This window comes from Ictidomys tridecemlineatus, unplaced genomic scaffold (genome assembly GCF_052094955.1).
Source record: "Ictidomys tridecemlineatus isolate mIctTri1 unplaced genomic scaffold, mIctTri1.hap1 Scaffold_66, whole genome shotgun sequence".
NCBI lineage: Eukaryota > Metazoa > Chordata > Mammalia > Rodentia > Sciuridae > Ictidomys > Ictidomys tridecemlineatus.
In genome coordinates this window covers 389,367-413,379 of record NW_027524621.1, presented here as the reverse complement: position 1 = coordinate 413,379, position 24,013 = coordinate 389,367, and the positions used below count along the sequence as shown (strand labels likewise).

At 39.7% G+C, this 24,013-nt stretch overlaps 1 protein-coding gene across 1 annotated transcript in view; it reads left to right on the top strand.

Moving 5' to 3' along the window:
• LOC144374359 (uncharacterized) overlaps nt 1–23,296 on the top strand; it is a 52,516-nt gene extending 29,220 nt beyond the window's left edge. The window contains exon 3 of the mRNA XM_078037213.1: nt 23,075–23,296. The gene's annotated coding sequence lies outside the window, so the exon portion shown is untranslated. The remainder of the gene's footprint in view (nt 1–23,074) is intronic.
• Nucleotides 23,297–24,013: the final 717 nt, after the last annotated feature.

Sequence of the window (24,013 nt, the reverse complement as noted above, 5' to 3'; positions counted from 1 at the left end):
TCTCTCATACTCAGCATAGATCTTGAGTTAAAGCAATTTGGTTTGTTGTTGTAAGAGGAGAATAACCTTCACTTAGCTTAAGCTAGTGTTTGATATATTTTCTATTATATGAAGCCAAATGCTTGACTAACCAATGCACCAGAATTCCCTGGTCCATTTGATTTCATTGTTTATTATTCATTTTTTAATTTATTATTTTATTGAGACACAACATTTGTATATCTTTATGGGTTACCTTATGGTAATTCAATTACAGGTACAACAATCAAATAAGGTAATAAGCATTTCCATCTCCTTAAACATTAATCATTTTTATGTGTTGAAAATTTCCTACTCTTCTTTTCCAGTAATTATGAAAAATGTCATAGATTATTGTAGCATATAGTTACCCTTCTGTGTTAAAGAAGAACCAAAATTAATTATTCCACTCTGTGTTTTGGTGTCCTTTATTAAATTTTTTTCCAATCTTTCTCTTTCCTGCCCTTCCTATTCTCTAGTGACTACCATTCTGTTGTTCCAAGATTGACTTGTTAGCTTCCACAGATGAGTAGGAATATGTGATATTTATCTTTCTGTGCCTGGCTTATTTCACTTAACATAATGACCTCCATTTCCATCCATGTTGTAGAAAAAGACAGGATTTCATTATTTTTTTATGATGGAATAAAATTGCAGGATAAGAAAATCAACATACAAAAAATAGTATTTTATGCACAAATAATAAACTTGCTGGAAAAGAAATTAAAAAAGCAAACCTATTAAAATAGATACAAAAAGTAAAAATATTTAGGATTAAATTTAACCAAAGAAATGAAATATCTCTCAAATGAAAATTATAAAATAGCAGTGAAAGAAATTATAGAGAACATGGTTAAATGGAAATACAGCCCATGTTCATGGACTGGAAAAAAATAATATTGTGCAAATAGTCATACTATCCAAAATCATCTATAGAGTAAATGCAATTCTCATTTAATTTTAAAAAAAATATTTATTTTTTTAGTTGTAGTTGGATACAATATCTTTATTTATTTATTTTTATGTGGTGCTGAGGATCGAAGGGCCTCACACGTGCTAGGCAAGTGCTCTACTACTGAGCCACAACCCCAGCCCCCTCATTTAATTTTTGATGTTGTCATGCTGTACTTGCTAATGTTTTCTATGTCTCTTTTGATTATACACTCTCCATAATTTTAAGACTGGTAGTGCTGGAAGAGCCCTTAGATACTAATATCCAGTTCCTTAATTTTGTATATGGTAAAAGTAAAACCCACAGGGGAAAGTAACAGGGAAGTTATTGGTCAGGATTGAGCTCAGGAATCTTTAAAGTTAGTCCAGCATTCAGTGCCAACCATCTTCCAATCTTTTTGACTAATAATAACAAAGGTTAAGAGTGTGGAATCTCTGCTCTTGCTTTATAGGGCCACTGTGGACACACGCTGAGCATAGCCATGTGCCTTTGAGGCTCTGACAATCATGTGGAAAGGCAGACTCTGAAGACATGGGCAGTCATCACTACCTGGGAGACTGGGGAGACCAAGGGCACTTGCTCACTGAGCTTTTCTGTCTGGTTCTCTAACTCACTTTCCTGGAGACAGATTATCAGCCTCTGTCAGTGTCCCAGAGCAGTGTTCAGATGTGAGCTCTGTGGTCACACACTTATAGGCTTTGTGTGCACACACAATCAACTACGAGAGGCATGCACAGGAAACATGTTGCTAGCCAGCTGTGTATTTCTGGTTGTCTTTCTTTCTTAATTTTTACCTCTGTTATGTCCCATTCAAATGTCCAACATGTTACTTTTCTTATCTCCCTTTCTGTCTGTGCATAGCACATCTTAGTCCATCCCTCACTTTGAGTACTGAACATCTTATTTGTTTCCTTTTTATAAATCTCAGCTCCAGAGATCAGATTGCTGAATGTATTTCTCCCTCTGTACAGGGAGCTCTCTATCTGGCTGCCTTTTTTGCCTTTTCTGTCTGAGCACAAACATCAACTCCTCAGAGAGTCCTCTCTCACCAGCTTGTGCTGCGTGTCACCCTCTCGTATGCCACTTCCATCCGTGCTGGGCTTGGATGTCTTATTTTCTTCACAGTGTTGAGCACCAACTCAGCGATTGCAGTTGTGTATTTGTTTGTTTCGTTTGCATTCTTTGCATCGGGATGCAAGCATGTCTCCTAGAACAGAAGCATCTATTCTTACACATCCCAGTGTCAAAATTGTGCTTGGTTTGAAATATATATTCAAAAATCTTTTGTTGACCTAAAGTGAAGTGAAGATGAACTTTTGAAATTAGCTGGTTCTATGTCATGGCTTGTCAGTGATGGGGGTGTAGGGCAGCTACAAGACCCCGGACAAGCCCTCCTGTTGGCTGTCAGTCATAGGTGTCTGGTAAGTGAAGGACACTCATGCAGTGACTCCTTTCTCCTGACATCCTTGCCAGCATTTCTGCTCTCTTGATGTAACTGAGTAATCCTCTGATGTTAAGTTAAGCTCATTTATATCCATACCACTCCAAAGAGTGGTTTTCTTTTTCTAGGATGGGGGAATTTCCTCTAAAAGGTTTTATCAAAAATGCATGCTTTCACTCACTGACTGCTAATCCCCCCCTCTGCTTAGCTTCTCAGCTTTTCTGGGAAAGCTTCTCTCCTTCCCCTGATCTTCCTGTACTGGAAACCCACAATTATCAAAGAATCTCCTCTGATTCTCTTTGAGAAACTAGAGAGATCACAACTTCTTACATGTCTCCACAGATGCTTGGATGGGTTTCCAACTTGTCTCCCTGGGTCCCTTGTGCTAGATTAAATCTAGTTTTCTTATCTTCTTATCCCTGACTCCACACTGCTTCATTCCCCAGCCCAATCTTACCATGTACTCACTTCCTATTATTTGCAGGCTCTCCTAAAATGTTTCCTGATCCTTGTCTGGATGCCCAAGCCCCTCGTTCATTTAATCCTTGGCCTGTCACCACCCCTAGAGGATGTACCTACCTCTCCTTATTCCACATTTCTTCCTCATCCACAAATCTTTACTCAAAACAACTTCTTGTGAGAGGGCTTTCCTGACTCACTCTCTCTGGTTCTTAGTACCTAATTCTAGACATCCCTTTGATGAATCTGTCTGTCTGCACAAAGCTGTATCTATAGGATCCAAATGTGTCCAGATGTGAGTAGGTATCAGATTTTGGGTTCCTATTTAAACTTCATGCTTGGTGGAATTTCTTCCAGGTAAGAAACTCATTTTTTCTGGGCCTGGGAGTGGGCAGGCAATTTGTCTACATTTTATTTAAATAACTTCCTTTTTCTTTCATGGGCATCAGAGTGGAGTATAAATTAGAAGACCATAAATGAGTAACCATAATGATGCCAGGGCTATTTCTCCTTGTCATTCTTGCTGCCCTGGCTCTTGCTTTTCCTCTCCCTAGCCCTTGCCACGTGTCAGGTCAAGAAATGATCCAAGTCAATCAGAAACTCTTCTTTTTGAGGCAACCCAATCTAGCTTGGAGGAGGAGGCAGAAGAAGGTGGCAGGAGAAAGTAGCTCTGTCCTCAGGGTCTTAGAGCTTATTGGAGAAGGAGAATCAGTAAGCAGACAGAAAGGAAAACACTTAAAAAATGTGGAAGGAAATGGCTTGGAAGCCCAATATTTGCCTTCTGGATCTTTGTTTCATCCACCATTGACTCTCCTGGCAACTGTCTAGGAGTATTTCAGAGTCACTTGGGTAGGGCCCGAGAATGAATCAAACGTCTCTTTTCATAGACCCACTGGGCTGGCCGAGCGCTGCGACGGTCATTCTTCCCATTCCCTTGCCCCTAGGCCAGACCACATCAATTCAGCCTGCCCAGCCAGGGGTATCTCCTCTTTCCAAACCTCACTGGAGATGGATCCTACCCAGCTCTCTGTCTGCTTTTCCTGCCCCAGTGGTTTTGAGCCTCTGTAATGAATGGCTGAGACCGCTGCATTCCTTGGACACCTCTTAGCCCTGCATATTTGTCCCTCCTGGGGAGGGAACTCAAGGAGACTTAGAGGCAAAGGCCTCTGTGTGGCAGCCCAGCCATACTCAGCTTTCTCCACTGGGCTTCTCAAATGCATTCTGTCTGGGCTCCAAGGAGGGGAAGTGGTTCCCATTTGCAAGAAGATGAATGTTGGTATTTGACTTTCGGCTGTATCAGGGCCCAGAAACCCTGGCAGAGAAGACATCTCTTTAATTTGGAAAAAAAGACTGAATCCCACCTGCCTGTTCAGTCTTGAGCACCTCTTTCTCTTCTACCTCCTTTTCTCTTCTCACGTCTCCATGTGGGATTGCAGCCTGTCAGGACAGGCCTTACGGACAGTCCTGTCTCTGCTTGGGGTCCCACAGATCTGCTCTCCTGATGGATGGAGTGCTGTCAACTGATATTGTTCTGAGCTGAAAACTGGTGCTCTAAAGTGAAGAGGAAGTAGTTTTGGGTGAAGGGGTCATGCTAAATGAAAAGAGAGTTGATCAAAGGCTGAGATTTATGTGCTTTTAAAAGCAGATACCTCTGACAAGTTTTCTGTGTGTCTTTGCTATGGAAAATTCCATTCCTTCCAGATCTCTTACCTGCTGCTCTAAATGCAGTAAAAAAGAGGGTGTGATGATTAGTTTTATGAATCACTTTGAATGGGGTCATGAGGTGCCCAGATATTTGGTCAAATATTATTCTGGGAGTTTCTGTGTCAATGTCTCTGGATAAGATTTTAATTGGTAGAGTAAACCTACTGACCTGTGGGTCCTAGGTTGAAAAAGCACCAGAGGCCGCTACACATTCAATTCTACTAGTCTACAATTGAGTATAGAAGACCCCATCACAGTCCTTTCTGTAAAGCCATGAAGAGGCTTCAGAGAAGTTCTGCTTGGGTCTGCGGCTTATTTAGAACCACACGTCTTGGGAGATGGAAGATAGCAGAAAGCCCCAGAGCAAAGGCCAAGTTCAAGATTATTGCTGGCTTGGATATTATTCCTAATATCACATGCAGACGGAAATCCCAAGTGGCCTCTGTGTATGTTTAAGTGACCTCACACAAGATGAACCTGGAAGCCCAAATCCAGAAACACGTGAAGAATAAAGTGGCCACTAATGAAATTAAAAAAAAAATATATAGGAAAATGAACTTAACTCTGGGGACATTACAATAATAGAGCAACCTGAAAATTGAAAAATAAGTCTATTTAGGATTGTCAAAGACAAACTATAATAAAAGTAAAAAGAAAAATGATGAAATAAAAAATTGTATGCACATAAGAGAATATTTAAAGTAACAGTAGTAAATTGTGATACTACAAAATAAAGTCATCAAGAATAACTGCTAACAGATGAAATAAACTCTTATCTACAGTTTAGAACTAACACATTAAAGAAGAAAGAAAAGAAAGAAAATAATGGGTGTGATAATTAACTTTATGTGTTACCTGGGCCACGAGATGCCCAAATATTTGCTCAGATGTTATGCTGGTGATTCTGCATGGGTATGTTTGGATGAAACTTACATTTTCATTGGTACAGAAAAGCAGATTGCTCTCTACAATGTGAGTGAGCCAATCAGGGTGGATGAAGGCCTGATTGCAACAAGAAGACCATGCTCTCTCAACTAAGAGGGAATTTTCGGGAAGACTGCCTTCAGACTGCATCTGCATCATTGGCTGTCCTACGCATGCTCAGCCAGAGTGCAGACTTGGATTGGACAGTCTCCATCATTGCATGAGACAATGCCTTATAATAAATTTCTTTTGGTCTCCCTGTCTCTCACGAAGACATATATCTTATTGGTCCTATTTCTTTGGAGAATTCTATTACTATAGGATAACAGAACCTAGGCCCCTAACAAAATATGAACACAATAGAAATTATACATACATACATACTTGTAAACATGTGATGGGTAGTTAAGAGTCATGGGGAATGGATTGAGAAGCTTCATAATGCATCTGATTTAGTTCCAAGAGAAAGATACAAAGAATGATATACATTCCAGTAATGAAGTCATGAGTTCTTAGGTTGAAAGTTCACATCGAGTGCAAATAGAATAAATAAAAAGTAAACCCACATTTATTTATGCTATTGTGAAGTATAGAAAATGAATAATAAAGATGAATCTATCAGGAGAAAAAAGTTACTGAAAGAAGAATTACATGAGTTAATATCTTGATAGTGCTGAGAAAAAGTCAACCTAGAATTTTATACCTAGCTAAATTATTGTTCAGTTGTGAAAGCAAAGTGAGAACACGTTCAGTTACATAAAGACTAAAGAAATGTACTACTTATGGAGTCTCATATTTAGTTCTAAAGGAACAAAAGTGAAATTAGAGAAAACAATTGGAAGCAAGGCAGAAATAGTTGTAAAGTTATTTCAGTGAAGAGCACTGATAACTGACTAAAAATTTGTGTGTGTGTGTGTTAAAAACAATCAAGCTAAAAGCCTAAGCAGCATCAAAGAACATTGGTGGCAGGAGATGCTCAGTTTGATAATTAGAACCAATTCCACAATCCTTCTGTTGTTTAGGGGGAGGCTAAAGATAATGAATACATTAGGAACTTAGCAGAAATTTTCATGTGTGTACATATAATTAAAACTTTGTGAGTAACCATTAAAATAGAAGAAATAATTAGTTAGCTTCTAAACCAGAAGCCAAGAGGGAAAACATTGGTGACAGTGGGGAGAATATTTGGACCTGTATTGATCAAAAAGAAGTCAGGGGAAAGAGGAAACCTAGGATTGAAAAAAGAAGTGGGGCTGGGTTGTGGCTCAGTGGTAGAGCACTTGCCTAGCATATGTAAGGCCTGAGTTCAAACCTTAGTACCACATAAAATAAATGAATAAAAATAAACCAGAGTAGTTGTTATGAAGGTATAAACAAAAAGAAGTGTGAAAGGGAAAGCACAAAATAAGTAAAATAAACATTGATTTAAAACAGCAAGTAGCAGAATCTTACATGCAATCAATCCTACTTACTTTCAAGTTTACCAAACACGCAAAACAATGATGTGTCACTCTATATAAAAAATGTTACTAAAAATACAAATACTTGTATAGAGGGGAAATAATTTTAGAGGAGATGCTACCAAAAATAGGGAAGGTTGGTAAGGACCTTAAATTGCATCTTTAATCCTTTATTTTATAAAAGGTCTGAAACATATAGGATAATATTGACATTTTCAAAGTGCCTATGGTGGTACATTATTTTTTTCATTTTCTCTATAATTTTACATGTATTAGAAATATGTCATGATGATTTTAAGAGAAGAAAAAGAAAATTGAAAACTAAACTGTATAGCTGCAGAAACAGGGATTAAAGCTGGTATAGTTTGTTTCAATGGGGGATTTCCTCAGGCCTGAGAGCCTTAGAAGGATTTCTAGGTCACAGGCAGGTGGAGACAGATGGAGTCTTGTAGATCACACAACATGGTATCCATGGAGATCTTGCCTTGGTCTATGAACAGCTAGGAAAGCAAAGGAACAAACCATAAGGAAACCCAGGGCTGAGTTCTAGAACAAGATGTGGCACAAAGAGAGGGAGGTTTGGTCTCTGAACCAGTAAAGGGCAGTTTAATTTTTTGTTATCAGATGGACTGCAGAATCTTTACCTGGTATTTACTGAGTACTTGTGATTCAGAAGTCTTTCTGCTAAATGTTTGACCTGTGTTATCTGACATAATCACTTCTAGACCATGAGCACTAGACTTATTGACTATTTCATTAAGAAGCAGTAAAATGCAGTGATTGGGGTCATGGACCTTGGAGTTACATCACAGCTTTGCTCTTCACCATCTGTGTGAAAATGGAAGGTCACTTCATTTCTCTGTGCCTCAGTTTCCTCATTTTTAAAATAGGATGATAATATTGACCTCACTGCATTGTTGTGCAGATTAAATGTGTTGATAGATGTAAAGGCTTAGAAGTCTGGTTGGCATATAACCATCACAATGTAAGAGGTTGCCATTATTTATTTCTATTTGGAATGAGGAAAGTTCTGAAGAGAAGGGAAGTTGCAAAAGTTCACAGCTAGTAGATGTTAGAGCAGAACCTCAAATCCAGGGCTAACTCTAAAGTCAGGTATCTAATTGCTACACTATTCTGCCTCCCCAGGAAATGTAAGAGAAATAGAGACATAAGTATAAAAAAACATTGCGTTACTGGAGACAAGTAGGGTGAGTTAGCAAGACAGAGATAAAGACTTCATGGTAGAAGTCTTTCTTGATATTCTTTTACATGGTAGCAGATGGAAGTGGTTCCCCCGGCTCTTTAAATGGAGGAGCTCCCATAAGGACCAAACAAACAGGAATTCAGGGGAGAAGATGATGGTGATCTTGGAGCCCACCCATTGTCCACCTGTTCCCCCTTCCCTCCTTTATGATAGCTTGCTGAGTTTGTTTTGGCATCCGCCTTCCTCTGTGGAGATGCAGGCTTTGGGGAGGATGGAACCACATCTTCAGCCACAGAGGCTGCTTCATGACTGATTTGAGCCAGTAAGGATGGCTTTGCTCTTGCTAGAAATTGATTTGGACACATATTCTAGCTAAAAAAAGTGAGAAAATGTCTTATGAGGAGACTTCTGTTGGAGGCATGTTAATGGGGGGGTAGGTGAGGTCACTTTCTTGCTGGACACTGTGATGTCTGGGTGTCATAGTTCATTGACTGCAATAACAAAGTACCACAAACAAGCTTATAAACATCAGAGATTCAAGTACAAGATCAATGCACCTACATTTCAGTGGCTGATGAGGACCTACTTTCTGGTTTATAGATGGCTTCTTACTGCTTCCTCACATGGTGGAAGGGGCAAGGCTGTTCTTTGGGACTTCTTTATAAGGGTTTGGCCTTCATAATCCAATCACTTCCCAAAGAGTCTGCTTCTTAATATCATAAGTATTGGGGGTTAAATTTCAATATATGAACTTTGGGGGGACTTAAGCATTCATTCTATTATCAACAAGATTGGGTAGCCATCTTACACCAGTGGTCAGCTAGCCTAAGGATGAGCTCTCACAGGGAGGGTGGTGAAGCAAACAAATGGAAGGAACACGGGCCTTAGTGATCTCAGTGAACTACAAATTGCTCTACCCGTGAACTTTTGTCATGGGAGATAATATGCTTTCTGAATTAATCCAGTCAGTTGAGAGGTACAGATTCTGTTACTTGCAGTCCATAGTATCCAAGGCAGTTCAACTACCAAATCAAACTCAGCATCAGGGGAGAGAAAGCATTAGTGCCTGGGATCTTTAGCTTTCTCCATTGAAGGGAAGCCCCAGATCTATGGTCTTGCTCCTGAGAGTCGGGAGCAGGTCGTGGCAGTCCAGGATGACAGCTGGGCTTGGTTTTTTGTACTGGAAAAGGCAGACTGTGAACTAGGTCATGAGCAGCTGGAGGACAGAGTTTCCCCAGCCCTTTAAACTGAGGAGCTCTAGTAACAACCAAACAAGCAGGAATCCAGAGGGGGGAGATGACAATGGTCTTGGAGCTTCTCCCTACTCAGATCAGATGCATGAAGGTAATAAAAAACACCCCAAAGAAACTGTTAAAAAGAGGCCTCAGGAAACACATCCAAGAGAATGAAAAGAAAGGAGAACATAAACAAAATCTTCCAGACCAAATGACTCTCCAAAAATAATGAGACCAAAGTTCAAAGAAGTAATTTAAACCAAATAAGGCAGGGAAGGCCCAGCCAGTGAGAGGCAGGCTCACCTTGCAGGGAGTAGGGAGCAGCAGGATTGAGCTGAGCAGAGTTCAGTTTAGGACAGCCCACAGGTCACAGGGAACCCAGAAATGCTGCTCCTGCACAGGTCAGTGAAGGGGGCAGGGCTAGAGGGTGCATCCTGTTCTCCTCCCCTGCCCCAGTGTGCCTGGAATGCTATTTCCCCCTGACCATTAGCCAGACTACTTGAATTTGCAAACTACAAATCCCATCTGGGTGGGCCTTTGGCTGCTGCAAAAGAGAGCCCCCTAGACCAAGGGAATGATGGAAACCTTACTCGCTTTTAGCCACACTTCTTTTTAGGCCCTAATTTATATCTCATTGTAGCAAAGAATCACAGGGCCATCCAATAAGCCAGGATGATGGATGTTAAACTCATTAGCTGCCTGCTTAATATGTAGACTCAGGCCCTCGATGATCTATCGAGCAGGTAATTGTCCGGTGATTAAGAGTAAGAACATACATCTGGCTCATCTGTGTCTTCTGCATGTGAATATGTGTATGCATTTACTCATTTTCAAGAACTACTTACCTTTCTACTCTCCATATGCCCTGTTTTAAATGCAAACTCTCTACCATTTACCACAGCACTTTAAATCATAATTGTGTGTATATACACATGTGTATGTGTTTGAATATATATACCTATGTAAATATGTGTATATATTTATATGTACATATAATATATGTATATATTATATATGTGTATATATATATTTGCATGCTGTCATAGAAATTGAACATTTAAAGAGGCACTGCAATGAACATGGAGATTTAAATCCCCAGATAGAAAGCCTTAGAAGGCTCTATATTCCATGTTCTTTGCTTGACTATGATCTTTGGTAATTACTATGATAGAGGATAAAACTGAACTGTGTATCATGGTCACTGATTCACTCTGCATTCAGATTCACAAACAAAATGTGACTTATGTGGAGTTTAAATTTTGTCTATGTCTGATCTATTTAGAGCCTCAATAGCACTAGCTAATGGGATAACAACCTTGTCAGTCAATGATATCTCAAGTTTTTCCAGTTAAATATTTATATCAAAGGTACTTACTGAGTTATTTGAAAGTCTCTTCCTTCCCCTGCTCTTTCCAAGATGGCACCTGGTGGGGCTAAAAACAATTCTTGATGAAAGAAAAGAAGGAGGGGCTCTAGCCAATATGCTATTCCATGGATTTCCATTGGTTTCCACTGGGGTGGATGTTGGTCCAGTCCCAGGATTATTGACCTCTGGTCCCCGGTGCACTGAAGGCAATGTGATATCTTGGTCTTCTCAATAACCCCCTTGGGTTCCCTCAGGAGTACTTTGAATTTCTGGGTCCACTGTTCACTAGAAAGTCATGGATGTAAGACATGATGACCCAGACTTGCCTTTCCAGCCTCTTTCTTGCTCTGCTGCTAAACTGTCACTCAACCAGGTTGACTATGGCTTTGTGTGTGACCCTTCTAAGAGGCTCATAGTTCCTCCAATATGTGGCCAGGGAAGAATGCGCATGGCCACCTCCCATAAATGTTTTCAGGTTCCTTCCACTTCTATGCATAACTTTCTACTAGTTTCTCTCTCTCTCTCTCTCTCTCTCTCTCTCTCTCTCTCTCTCTCTCTCTCTCTCTCTCACACTTCTGTTCTTGGGTTTATCTCAGGGATGAGAAAATAAGGATACATAAATCTGAGCTCCTGCTCTTCTGTCTCCTCCTCACAATCCACTTTGGGACACACAGTCTCCCTCTCCCTCTGGTCTGCATGGCAGAGTGTGTGTGCGACATTCCTCTAGCCTCCTCCACCTGAGATGTGACTTGCCCTTTGCTATTTCTTGAAGCAGAAAGACAGTGAGTGAGGAATGATAACTTGTTTTCACAAGTAAATGGACATGACTTTTGAAATATTTTTTAAAAATACAGCAATTTCATTACCATATGTAGACACTCTGGGCTGACTGGGAGTCCTGTACAGAGAGGGAACTTAATAAAAGCTGCTTCCTGGCTGAGAGGAGAGCGGGAGGAGGAGCCTCAACTGCCTAGGAGTAACATCTCCAAGGTTTCTGCAAATTTCTTTCTTTTCTGAAATGCAAGACTCTTGATTGTTTCTGCTTTCTTTTAATTTAAATAGTACACACCTCTCCATCTGTCCCTCAGCCTCCTGCAGGGTATTCCTGGGAGAAATCACAGTAGGTGTCCATCACATAAGCAGGGTGGCTAATGAACAAGATGCCCTCAGGAAATATCCTTCCATGCTCTTTTAATTCAGAAAAGAACAATATGTTACACATGTTAACATATCCTACTCATATTTAAAATTTTGCTTTGTGTCCTTGAGGATTCAGATAGTGTGTATACATAGGCTCTTACAGTTAAAGTTGAAAACTATTTTGTTACTCTTCAGATTCCCAGTATTTTCTCTTTCTCCCCAGAGAAAAATAACTATCAACAATCTGATTATTCATTCTTGGTCATGATCTTATTAGCTTAATGCAAGTTTGTTAAATATTATGATTATATTATATATCAGATATTAGTCTGCATATTTAAAAAATTTTCCTAAAGGATATGTACTATGGTTTGGTTATGAGGTGTTCTCTGGAAAGTACATGTGTTAAGAAATGCAGGAATGCTCAGAGGTGAAATTAGAGTATGAGAGCTGTTACCTCCTCAGTGGATTAATCCACTTGATAGGTTAATAATTTGAATGGTCTATTGTGTGGTAACTATAGGCAAGAGGCATGTGACTGGAAGAAGTAGGTGGGGGGGTGACCTTGGACTGTGTCTTGTCCCTGCCTTCTCCCACTCTGGCTCTACTTCCTGGGTTAGTATTCCTCCTTTATGCCCTTCCACGGTAATTTCTGCCTCACCTCCAAACCAGAGCAACTAAGTCGACTGACCATGGAATGAACCTCTGAAACTGTGAGGCCGGAATGACCTTTTCTTCTTCTAAGTTGTTTTTTTTTTTTTTCAGGTATTTTGATCACAGTGATAAAAAGCTGACTAACCTAAAACCATAGTACATGAATTGTTTTGCCACTATTATTTTTAGTCAACAATATGTTTTTGAGATTTCTTTTTTGTGGGTACATATAGGCCCAGTCCATTCACTTTAAGCTCTTTTCAAATGCTGTATTCAATCATGAACATATTACACCTCTTAATTCCCCACTGAAAAAAATTCAGATTTTTTTCCCCAATATTTTCAGCTGATATTTTATTTTTAAGGTTAGTAACTACTGGCTCAACCTAATACTTTAATTTCAGGCCAAATTTTACTGAAAAACCGTGTTGCTTGTAAAGCAGCTTAATTTTTCAGCTGACTCGGAACTATGTCTAGAGACAACTGAGCATCTCATGTGCCCCACAGAGTTAGAGATTACCTCCCCCTGGGCCTCTCTTTGACTCAGTTCCTGTGTCTGGGAAAGTAGGATCATAATTGTTTCTTTCTTCTTGGGCTGTTGTGAAGAAAATAAAGGATTATAGATTCTTATAGTGTCCAGCAGTTAGTAAGCCCTCTGTTAGCTATAGATATATACAGAAATTAATATAGAAATGAATGTCTCGTATAGAAATAGAACCCAGAATCCTGACTCCCTGACCAATTTTCTTTCAGAGAGTCTTTTGAACTGGGTTATCTCTGTTGGTAAGATTTTTGTCTTCAAGAGTTTATGGTCTGTGAAGACACAATTCCAATGTGGACTCGAGGAGGCAGAGGCCACAAGCAGAGGCAGTAGCTGGAAATAACAGGTACTGCTAGCCAATGCTGTCTTCTGGGTTTTCAGAGCATGCCTTTGCAAGGCCTGCATGGGCCTGCCAGGTTTGAGTGCATTTTGAGAACTGAGAAAGGCAGCTCAGATCCCTTGTGATAGGCCTATTCTTTGCATAGTTCTGGCCAATCAGAGCTCTGTTGCTATGTGACTCTCTCTCCAGCTCTGCTCACAGCCAGCATGTTGTCCACAGACATCCCTTTGCTATTTCTGTTTGGAGTGATTTTTTGTAAACACCCGATTCACACCTTTTCTCTTCATGTTCCTCTCCTCTCACCCTCCATTTAGCCCCCATCCAAGGCCCTACCCAGATACACAAATACACAGGAATCAGACTCAAACTATTAACAAAGAAAAATTGGTCCAAGACAGAAAACAATCTTTGAAAAGAGCCTTATTTCATGCTAAGCAATGCTAAGAAAATCTGCTCTGAAACACTTGGGGACACTAATTAAAATATCCATTCTTTCTTCTCTGCTTCCAAGAGTGGAGAAACCAACAGAAGATAAGTAATAAGTTTCCAGATATTCTGTTCTCTACCTACTCTTCCCACCTCCCTCAAGGACTCAGCCCCATAGCTAGTATGACTCTTCACAAGCCATCAGCACAGGGGGGGCGGTGGGTGGGGGCTCTCTGGCTTTCTCTTCTTTTGGCAGAACATCTGGATTCATCTCCCCTCCTGTACTCTCTGATAAGAGACAGGTCAAAAGCAAGGCAAGCGCATTCTTGAGAGAAAGCGGGCTATGTGCAGCCAAAGCTCAAGACAGCGCCAGAGCACACGGGGAGGGGAGACATGCAAGAGAGTGATGATTGGCTGACCAAGGTGGTGTGATACAATGGGATGTATTGGAGGGAAAGTTCTACTGGGGCAGGAAAATCATGGCAGGTCAGGGACTTGGGGACACTAAAGAACAGAAAATTAGAATTCTAGTTAATGACCTTGACCTGACTTATTGGAATGTTAAAACTTTAGATATGTGTACTAGTTGGAACAATTGTGGAGCCATGATTCTTTGAATGCAGTATTGCTACTGGTTTATTATTCCAATTTTAAAGTAGTTTATCAGGACATACATAAGTAAATTGATGACCCTTCAAATAAGGGTCACGATGGTATAGGGCCAGTTGTGTTACAGAGACCAATTTCTTGGAAACCTACCTAAAGCTAGTTAATACACTGTGGCTACTGAAAGAAAGGGAGAATTAAATAGAAAGCTGGACTACCTTGCTTCAAATGAGTTTGCTCCAGAAATCTGATTTTTCTAGTTTCTGCATTAACTTCTCCATCTCTTCCTCCTTAATAGAGGTTGTTCCAGGGGAGCAGGGATTTGTAGGGCTCTAATATACATAGCAAATATGAAGCAAAAGCTTTGAAACAAGAGTGTAAAGAATCACAAAAACATCTGGGGAGCTCTGATTTTATTTTTGAAGAACATAGCTTAAAAATACATGTGAAATACAAGCTGTGGCCTTAAAAACCAGGGCCTAAAATAAATAAGAGTTAGAAAAATAGTAATCTTAATATAGTATCTTAAGGTTTTAAACAAAAAGATTTCTTTTAAGAACTAATAAATATCTCATGTGGTATTAAAACGTTTTTCTAGTATCAAGAATTCCTTAAGTTCATAATGATCTTTACTTAAATTCAAGAAGACAGCCCTTTGGATTTTAAAAAAAGTAAAAAAGAATAAGATCCCATTTTGAAAAATTCTACCTTCCCATATTGAGAGATGAGAGGAATGATTCTAATAACTCTTTCCTAAGAGTGATGGAATATTGGGATGTATTTTAAATGTCTTTTGTACTTTTCAGTTTGGTTTATTTTTATTCATAATTTTTAAAACAAATACTATTGTTTCCTACTGATATAACATAATTTTCTCTAAAGGAAAAAGCAATTAAACTGTCTTGAGAATTGAGTGCCACATACTTTTTCCTGTGAATCTCAGGAGGCTTCCTGTGTGTATGTGTGTGATTTTGTGTGCGTATGTACATGAGTGTGTGTGTTGACAGTGGCAGTGTCTCAGTGCATCTGTTCCTACGGGATACTTTATGATACAGAAGTAATGAGTGAGAAGAGGGACAGGAACTGGGAGAATTGGACATGACTAAGCAAAAACACACTGTGAAATTTTCAGGCAGCTCAAAATCCCCTCTGCTCCTGAATAGAATGGCCCTGGCCCTCTCAAAATGAGGTGGATGCTCTAACCTTGCCTGGGAAAGCTTTAAGAGAGGATGGGGAAGGAGGATACCGGCAGTGCACCACCTGACTCTTCCCTCCAGAGGGGGTGAGTTCTCTGTCCTGTGCAAGCAGCGAACAAGGTTCTTCTGTAGTTGGACTGAACATGGGGCAGACCAGCAGCCTGGAGGAAATTCTCAATAGCAGCATTTCTCAGAAATGCTGTGGAAGTCTCCCAGACAAAGCAGACAGATTGGCATCTCTTTCTTGATCTCTTTCTTGAGAGTCAGAGAGGGGGAAGGAGTGGGATAGACCTAGCCAACATACCAGGGACAGTGGTGAAATCTCGGGAATCTGGGGGGGTCTGCCAGCCATGTTTCCACAGCAGCTTGGGCAAGAGCCCTTAATGCCTGCGCCTGCATGAACTTGGCTGCCAGACTACAAAGGTCGCCCCCAGGCTGAAGGGCCATCTGCCCCTGTATTCACCTCCTGGTACCAGCTCCTAACTGTAGGGATCGGATGGATTTGGACCCTTAGCTTGGGTCCTGGGACACTTAGAGGTCCACTCTTCTGCTTGTCATTCTGTCACCTTCTCTGCCTCTTTGTCCTGCCTTGCCCGACCCCATTCTTCACCTAGACACTCATATTTGGTGTAACCAACACTCAGATGCAGAACTGAAATCTAGTTCCCATGGTCTCTGGGTTAGTAGTACTCCCAACCCGCCCCCATTACCTCAACTCCTCATAACCCACAAAGAAAAAGACAAACAACACACAAACAAAAGTTAAAAATAGAAGGGAGGGGCTGGGGATGTGGCTCAAGCAGTAGCGCGCTGGCCTGGCATGCTTGTGGTCCAGGTTCCATAGGTTCCATCCTCAGCACCACATACAAAGATGCTGTGCCCGCTGAAAATTAAAAAATAAATATTAAAAAATTCTCTCTCTCTCTCTCTCTCTCTCTCTCTCTCTCTCTCTCTCTCTCCTCTCTCTCTCTTTAAAAAAAAAAAGAGGGATAGAAGGGAGATTTCTGGCCTTGGCACAGCAAGAAGTTGTAGCCATACAAATGATGCTTGAAGACCAAAGAATCATGACATGACCTTAGGCAGAGCAGCCATATGGCTGATATCATTGCTATATAATATGGCTATATCATTGGAGTGCTGAAATTAACCCTTTTGTTGTTCAGTTCTGGCTGTAATATAATTTTACAGATGGAAATATTACAGAGAGAAATGACTTGCTCTGCTTTACCCAGCAAATAGAAGTAAAATGAACAGAAGTGATAGAAGCCCAGACCCAATTATTTGACATCCCAAGACCTTTCCTATATCTAAATGGCTTGACTAGAGGAGTGTCTGGCAGATTTTTATGATGGGAAGCCCAACCGGCAGACCTCAAAGTCTTCATCTGTCTCAGTGACACTAACTTTCTCATCTTATTACATGAGTTTGGGATATAACATAGTAAAAGCATATTTGCTTGAAATTTTTTCTAAGACAAAGTAGAAGTCCATGTTCCATTTCTGTCTGACCTGTTTTATTCTAGGGGCATCTTTTCAGGACCATCTTCTCTTTATTTTACATCAAATACCAACTTAACGCACACATACATCTCATTGGTAATTTAGTTGACACTCTAGCTGCCTAATTTTATTCCATCACAAAGTGAGTTTCCTAGTAACATGGAGGATGAGATTAACAGATATAAATTTACAAAATTGAAAAGAATGCATAAGGATGTAATGGTGACCTCTTCATAATGGCAGGACCACAGCAGCTTCCATCCATACTCCAGACAGAGATTAGCCACTCCAGGTGAACTTGTTTAGGACAGAAATCTCCAAAGGATTGCCCAAATTCCTCATTGGTATTACCATATTTTACTCTGTGGTATTACATACAACTGTTTAGCTAGAGTCTTGCTTCACGTATTCTAAGCCCTTGCCCAAGGACTCAAAATTGGATTAGATGACACCTCTATCAGTTCAAATTGTGATAATTATGTAATAAAATATACTGTATCCTATGAAAGTGGAAAAGGAGAGAAAAAGAGATGCAGAAGGAATTGTGCTGAAAATGTTGGATCAAATTAGTGCAACAGTCATTTGGATGAATCTCAGTGTCTTAAACTAGATGAACAAATAAACCTATAAAACTCAGTCAAGTGCCTGTTTACAGAAAACTTTATTATTCATAATTTCCACATCAGTGCTGCTCAAACTTAACTACAACTCTCTTGTTTTGACCTCAGTAAATTGAGCTGAGATATGTGATTCCTACCTCCAATTTGCCAACATGGAAAGAGACCGTAGAGGTTGGACTGCACACAAGTCCCCATGTAGTTGAAGGGCAAAGCAGGGGAAGCATTCAACTTTCCCAGTATCTCCCCTTGACCCCAATGCTCCACAACAAGGTGTCCACAGAAACCACAGCCATCTCTTATAAGGCAAACATGAATCTATCTTGGCATAGTACTCTGGAGGAAATTAGGATATGAAAAAGACATTTCCTCTGTCTTGTCAGATGGCTTCAGGATAAAATTCTTACCCAAACCAAGTGTCAGAGTCCAGTCAACTGTTTCAGGGAGGACAAGAAGTAACATGAAGTATTTGAACCTCCTTCTTCCCTGAGACCCCACTATGTCCAAGCTTGGTGTGAGCATGTCTTGCTAAGACAGGCAAGATCACTGAGCTGAAATCAAGAAGATGGGTCCCTGGGAGAGTGGACCCTTTTAAAGGTGAGAATTGAATGCTGGAGAAATCCCAGCAGCCTTGGCAGTCACAGGTTTGAGGTTCCAGACTGTACTCTCTCATTTTCCATATCTCCCCAAGAGCTGGCTGGGCAAGACATGGAATAAGCTGAAGAAAACTGAACGCTATCCAACCCATCTGGGAACCCACAGTGGAAAATATGGAGGTAATATGTTAGGGACAGCTCTGACTTCTTGTAATCAATGCATACTTTGGTGCTATTCTGCATTCTTTTGCACAGCTTTTCATTTTTAAAAAAATGAGCAGGTAGCATTTAGAATGGCTACTCATTTTTAAAATGTCTGGAGAAGCCAGAACTTGGAGAAGCCAATGCCAAGGAGGGTGGTGACACTCAGGAAAAATCACCTCCCAAGGGAAGAAGGAGGAGCTGGATGTTTGGTCTCAAATTCTATTATAGCAAACACTTGAAAACTTTATGCTTGGTTTTTGTGATAAGAGTTAGCTTTAGGACTGTCAAATGCATTCATGGGTCCTGATCCTGCTTGACACCAAACATAAAAGTTAAAAAAATAAATGAGACATGACTTGGGCACTTAAGAAAGCTGAAAATGTTAAGTTAGTCTCAGATTAAGTGAGACTGGATTGCTGAAAATCTTGAAACACATTCAGTTATTTTAAAAAATAACACACACACATAGACACACATAGAAAATCAGTGCCAAGTTCTCCCAGTTGTCCTTTATCACCTTTGTCCAATGTGCTATCTCTTGAGAATTGCCTCATTGTTCTCCATTGGCCTACATCTGGTTAATCTTAGGAAAAATGTTAGAATGGGTGGGAGTCCTATGATATCAGCTTACCTCAATCCTTCTTAGGTAGATGAAGAAAGGAGCTCACAGGAGACAAGTGGTAGATGCAACTTCCTGAGGTGGCTTTTTCAATCCTGTGTCTCCCCTTCAGGGGCTCAGCATGCCTACCGAGAAGGCAAACTTCAATTGTAATCCCATAAATAATAGGGCCTCCAATGGCTCCCCATCCCTAACCTGATACAGAGGGTTTGCTTAGCTGCTTTCCACATCTCCAGCCTAATCTGTCACTTTTATCCTATGTGTTCCTTTCATAGAGTGAAGATAAGGTCTTCAAAGTTCCCTAATGCATTTTGATCTTTCCTCTGACTTGTGTTTCTGCATCTGAGATTTATTATTATCTATCTATTACATTAACTATGCTCCTATTATTTAAACATCATATTCATCATCAGGCTGGGGCTGGGGCTAGGGCTGGGGCTCAGTGGTAAAGAACTCACCTTCCATGTGCAAGGCCCTGGGTTCGATCCTCAGCACCACATAAAAATAAATAAATAAATAAAATAAACATATTGTGTCCAATGACAATTAAAAACTAAACATTAAAAAAATTATATTCATCTTTCAAAATTGATTCCTCCATCCTTCCACACTAACTTTTTCTCACTTCATTGATTTCTGCTAGCTCTGTTCTTGTTTTATTGCCAATGAGCTTCACTTCAATAGAGGTGATACCTTACTTGTCGTGTGGTCTTATAGAGCCTTGACCATGTATTTGCTTGGAGAACATTTCCTTTCTCTTTTGTGGTGTACCTGCAGGGCAAGCACTCTAACACTGAGCTATAGCCCAGCTCCAAACAGCATTTCTTAAGTGGGGATACCCTATGGACCCACAACTCATTGTGACATGACTAAATTTAGAACTCAGAGTTCTTTCCTTTTACCCTGATGGTTCTTACCCCCTTCTCCCTGACTCATAGTTCATCAATTTTCAGGACTCATTTAAATTCTGACCTATTTGTCCCATGTTCCTGTTCTGCCTTCTCTTGGTTTCAGGAATCTTCTGGTTAAACTTGTCTTTGGATAGATGTTGTTTTAATATGTTGTTAATTGAGTTGAGGGCTCATACTAGATGCTCATTGCCTATTTACTAGTGATGACTTGCTGAATTCAGAAAGAAACCAAGGCTTTGAAGACATACAGATTTCTATTTAGATGTCTCACTATTTTTTCTTAGACCTTCCCTTTTCTTTCTCAACTTTTCCTCTCATTGTTTTTTGCAAAGCTCTAAGTCTGCTAAACAGAAGATGGTCCAGGTGGTTGTGATTTAATAGATACTGACAGAACATCCACCCAGGCTGAATGGACACATCTGCACAGCAGACCTTAAGGGTAGAAAACCAAAAGATAGAGCATTCAGGAAACCTCGGAGTGGAGGCTGACTCTAGAGGCATCCACCTGGGTTGCGTTGGAAACTCTGGCTTTGCATTTGGAGTCTCAGAACTTCACACTGGGACATATAGAGAGTAAAGCAGGGCAAATGGGCTGCAGGTTTCCTGCCTCATTCTGAATGGGAGACAGGGAAATGCCCCAATGCCTGGCTAAGAACACCTGGGCTTCAGTCCCCGGAGGTTGGAGTGGGCTGCTCCTGGCTCTCATGCTTCCTGCTCCAGGTCCTCTGCTACCCTCTGGTCATTCTTTAGTTATCCAGTTCTTTTTACTCCCCACTTTTCAAGTACCCATGTTCTTCAGGTGCCATGTTCTTTATTCTCTTTTCGTGTGTGTGTTTTGGTACCAGAGATTGAATCCAGGAGTGCTTAACCCCTGAACCACATCCCCAGTCCTTTTTACATTTTATTTAGAGAAAGGATTTCACTAAGTTGCTTAGCACCTCACTAAGTTGCTGAGGTTGGCTTTGAACTTTCAATCCTCCTGCCTCAGCCTCCCTAGCTGCTGGGATTACAGGCATGAACCACCATATTGTATTTTAAGCAGCATTGTTGGAAATAATTCTTATGCCATATAACTCACCCATTTAAAGTTTAGAACCCAGTGCTTCTCAGAATTTTTGTAGGATTATGCAAATGGCACCATAATCTAAATTCAGACCATTTTTATTTCCTCTCCAGCAAAGACACCATAACTCTTTATCCCTTGTAATCATCTCCCATTCCAATAAGCCACAGACACCCACTAATTTGCTTCCTATCTCTATAGATTTTTCTATTCTGAGAATTTCATACAAATGTGATTATAAAATATGGGCTCTTTTGAGATTGTCTTCTTTCACTTAGAATAATGCTCTCTAGTTTTATCTGCTGTGGAGCATATAGTAATACTTTACTCTTTATTTTAAAATAACATTAAATTGTATGGACAGGCAATTGGTTAGGTATCCATCAATTGATGGATATTTGGATTATTTCTATTATTCTGAAAATTATGAAGGATGTTTCTATGAACATTTATGTACAAGTGTTTCTGTGGATATGTTTTAACTTTGGTATTTGCCTAGAAGTATAATTTCTGGAATTTATAGAAGGCTCATGTCAAATGGATTTCTAAAGTGGCTGCACCATTTCACATTCCTTCTGGCAAAGTATGAGGCTTCTAATTTATCCACATCTTGACTAGCACTTGTTATTATCTATCATTGGGTATAGCCATGTAAGTGGGTATGGGGTGACATCCCAGTGTGATTTTGATTTGCATTTTCTTAGTGACTAGTGATGTTGAGCACTCTTATATGTACTTGTTAATTATTTTTGTATTTTCCTTGAGCAATTTCTGTTTAAATCTTTTTCCAATTTTAGTTTTTTCTTTTATTATTGAGTTATTGTTTAGATACTAGGTGTCACCCAAAAGACATTGGAAACAACTACAGAAAAATTTAGAGGTGAAATGATTGTGTTATGAGAGCCTTAACGCAATCCCTGATGGGGGTTAACTGAGTGGTAACTGTAGGCAGGTAGGGAGTGGTTAGGAGGTGGGTTTCTGGGTAGTATCTTTGGGGTTTATAGTTTGCCCTTGGTAAGCAGAGCTCTCTCTGCTTCCTGATTATCATGTCCTAAGCCGCTTTTCCCTACCATACCCTTCGCCCATGACATCATTCCTCACCTCCAGCCTTGGGGAATGAAGTTGGCCATCTATGGACTGAGACTTCTGAAACCATTAGCACCAAATAAACATTTCATGTTTTAATTCTTCTTGTCAAATATTTTGGTCATAGCAGTGAAAAATCTGACTAAAACCTTGAGTTTATGTATTTTGAATAGAAATTCCTTATCCAATATATGTTTGGCAAATATTTTATTCCAGTATGAAAATTGTCTTTTCTGTTTCTTGAGGGTATTACATGAGAACAAAAGTTCTCAATATTAAGTTCAATTTATATATATTTTTCTTTTGTTGTTTATGCTTTTTAGTGGTTTCAGAGAAAACCATTGCTCCAAAGGCATGAAGATTTACTCCTATGTTTTCTTCTAAGATTTTCAGTATTTTAACTTATATGTAGTTCTAGTATCTTTTTTAAGTTAATGCTTGTGAGTATTGTGGTGAAGATTCAAATTCATTATTTTGCTTGTGATTATCCAGCAGTCCCTTCCACCAAAAAGGGTTTTGTTTCCCTGTTGAATTATCCGAATACTCCTGTTGAACATGAGTTGTCATAAATGTGTGGTTTTATTTGTGGATTCTCAATTCTATTTCATTGATTGACACATCCTTGTGTCAGAACCATACTGTCTTTGTTACTATAGTTTTGTGGTGAGTTTTGAAATTGGGAAGTTTAAATTCTTCAATTTTATTCTTATTTTTGAAATTTTTTTAGTTTTCCAAGTCTCTTATATTTCTATATAAACTTGAGGGTTAGTCTATCCATTTCTGCAACAAAGCAACTGGTATCTATCTTGATAGATACTGCCAGGGACCAAAAGGGAGTTCTCCTTAAAGAATAGCCTGACAGTTACAAGGAGACATCTCGCCTGGGAGACACCCTGCAGCCATCCATCTCCCTGAGACATCCTGCGCTATCTCACCTTGTGAAGACTTCTAGCAACTGCCGATAAGAGAGCTCCCCCCATCCCCAGCCCATAAATACCCCTGTGTGAACAATAAAAGTTTGCAGCTTGATCAGAACTTTTGTCTTGCTGTCACCCTTCGTGTCTCTTGTCCCTTCATTCCTCCCCATCTAGGTTCGCTGCCCACATTGATGTGTCCTGCCGGTCGTGGCAAGATACCAGATCTTGTCAATCGGGCTGGGAAGCATAATCACCTTAGCAATGTTAAGTCATCTTATCCATGGGTGTGGACTGTTTTTCTATTTGTTTAGATTTTTTTATTTCTTTAATGATATATTATAATTTTGGTGTATGTCTTATACTTCTTTTATCATATATGTTTCTAAATATTTTTAATACTATTATGAGCAAAATTGGTTTCTTAATTTTATTTTCAAAAATTTCACCACAAGTATACAGAAATATAGGTGATTTTTGCATATTGATCTTTTATCCTCCAACTTTGCTGAATTCATTTAATAGTTTTAAAAGTTTTTTAGTGGATTACTTAGAAGTTTTTATAATACAAAATAATTTCATCTGCGCATAGAGATAGTTTCATTTTTTCCTTTCCAATCTGGGTGACATTTATTTCTTTTTCTTGCCTAATTGCCCTGGCTAGACCTTCTATTACAATGTTGAATAGAAGTTGTAAGAATTGGCATTCTTGCCTTGATCCTGATCTTTTAGTGAAAGTATTCAGTCTTAACCATTAAATATTATGTTAGCATGTGGATTTTCCATAAATGGTCTTTACCAGTTTGAGAACATTCTTTTCTGTCTCACTTTGTTATGC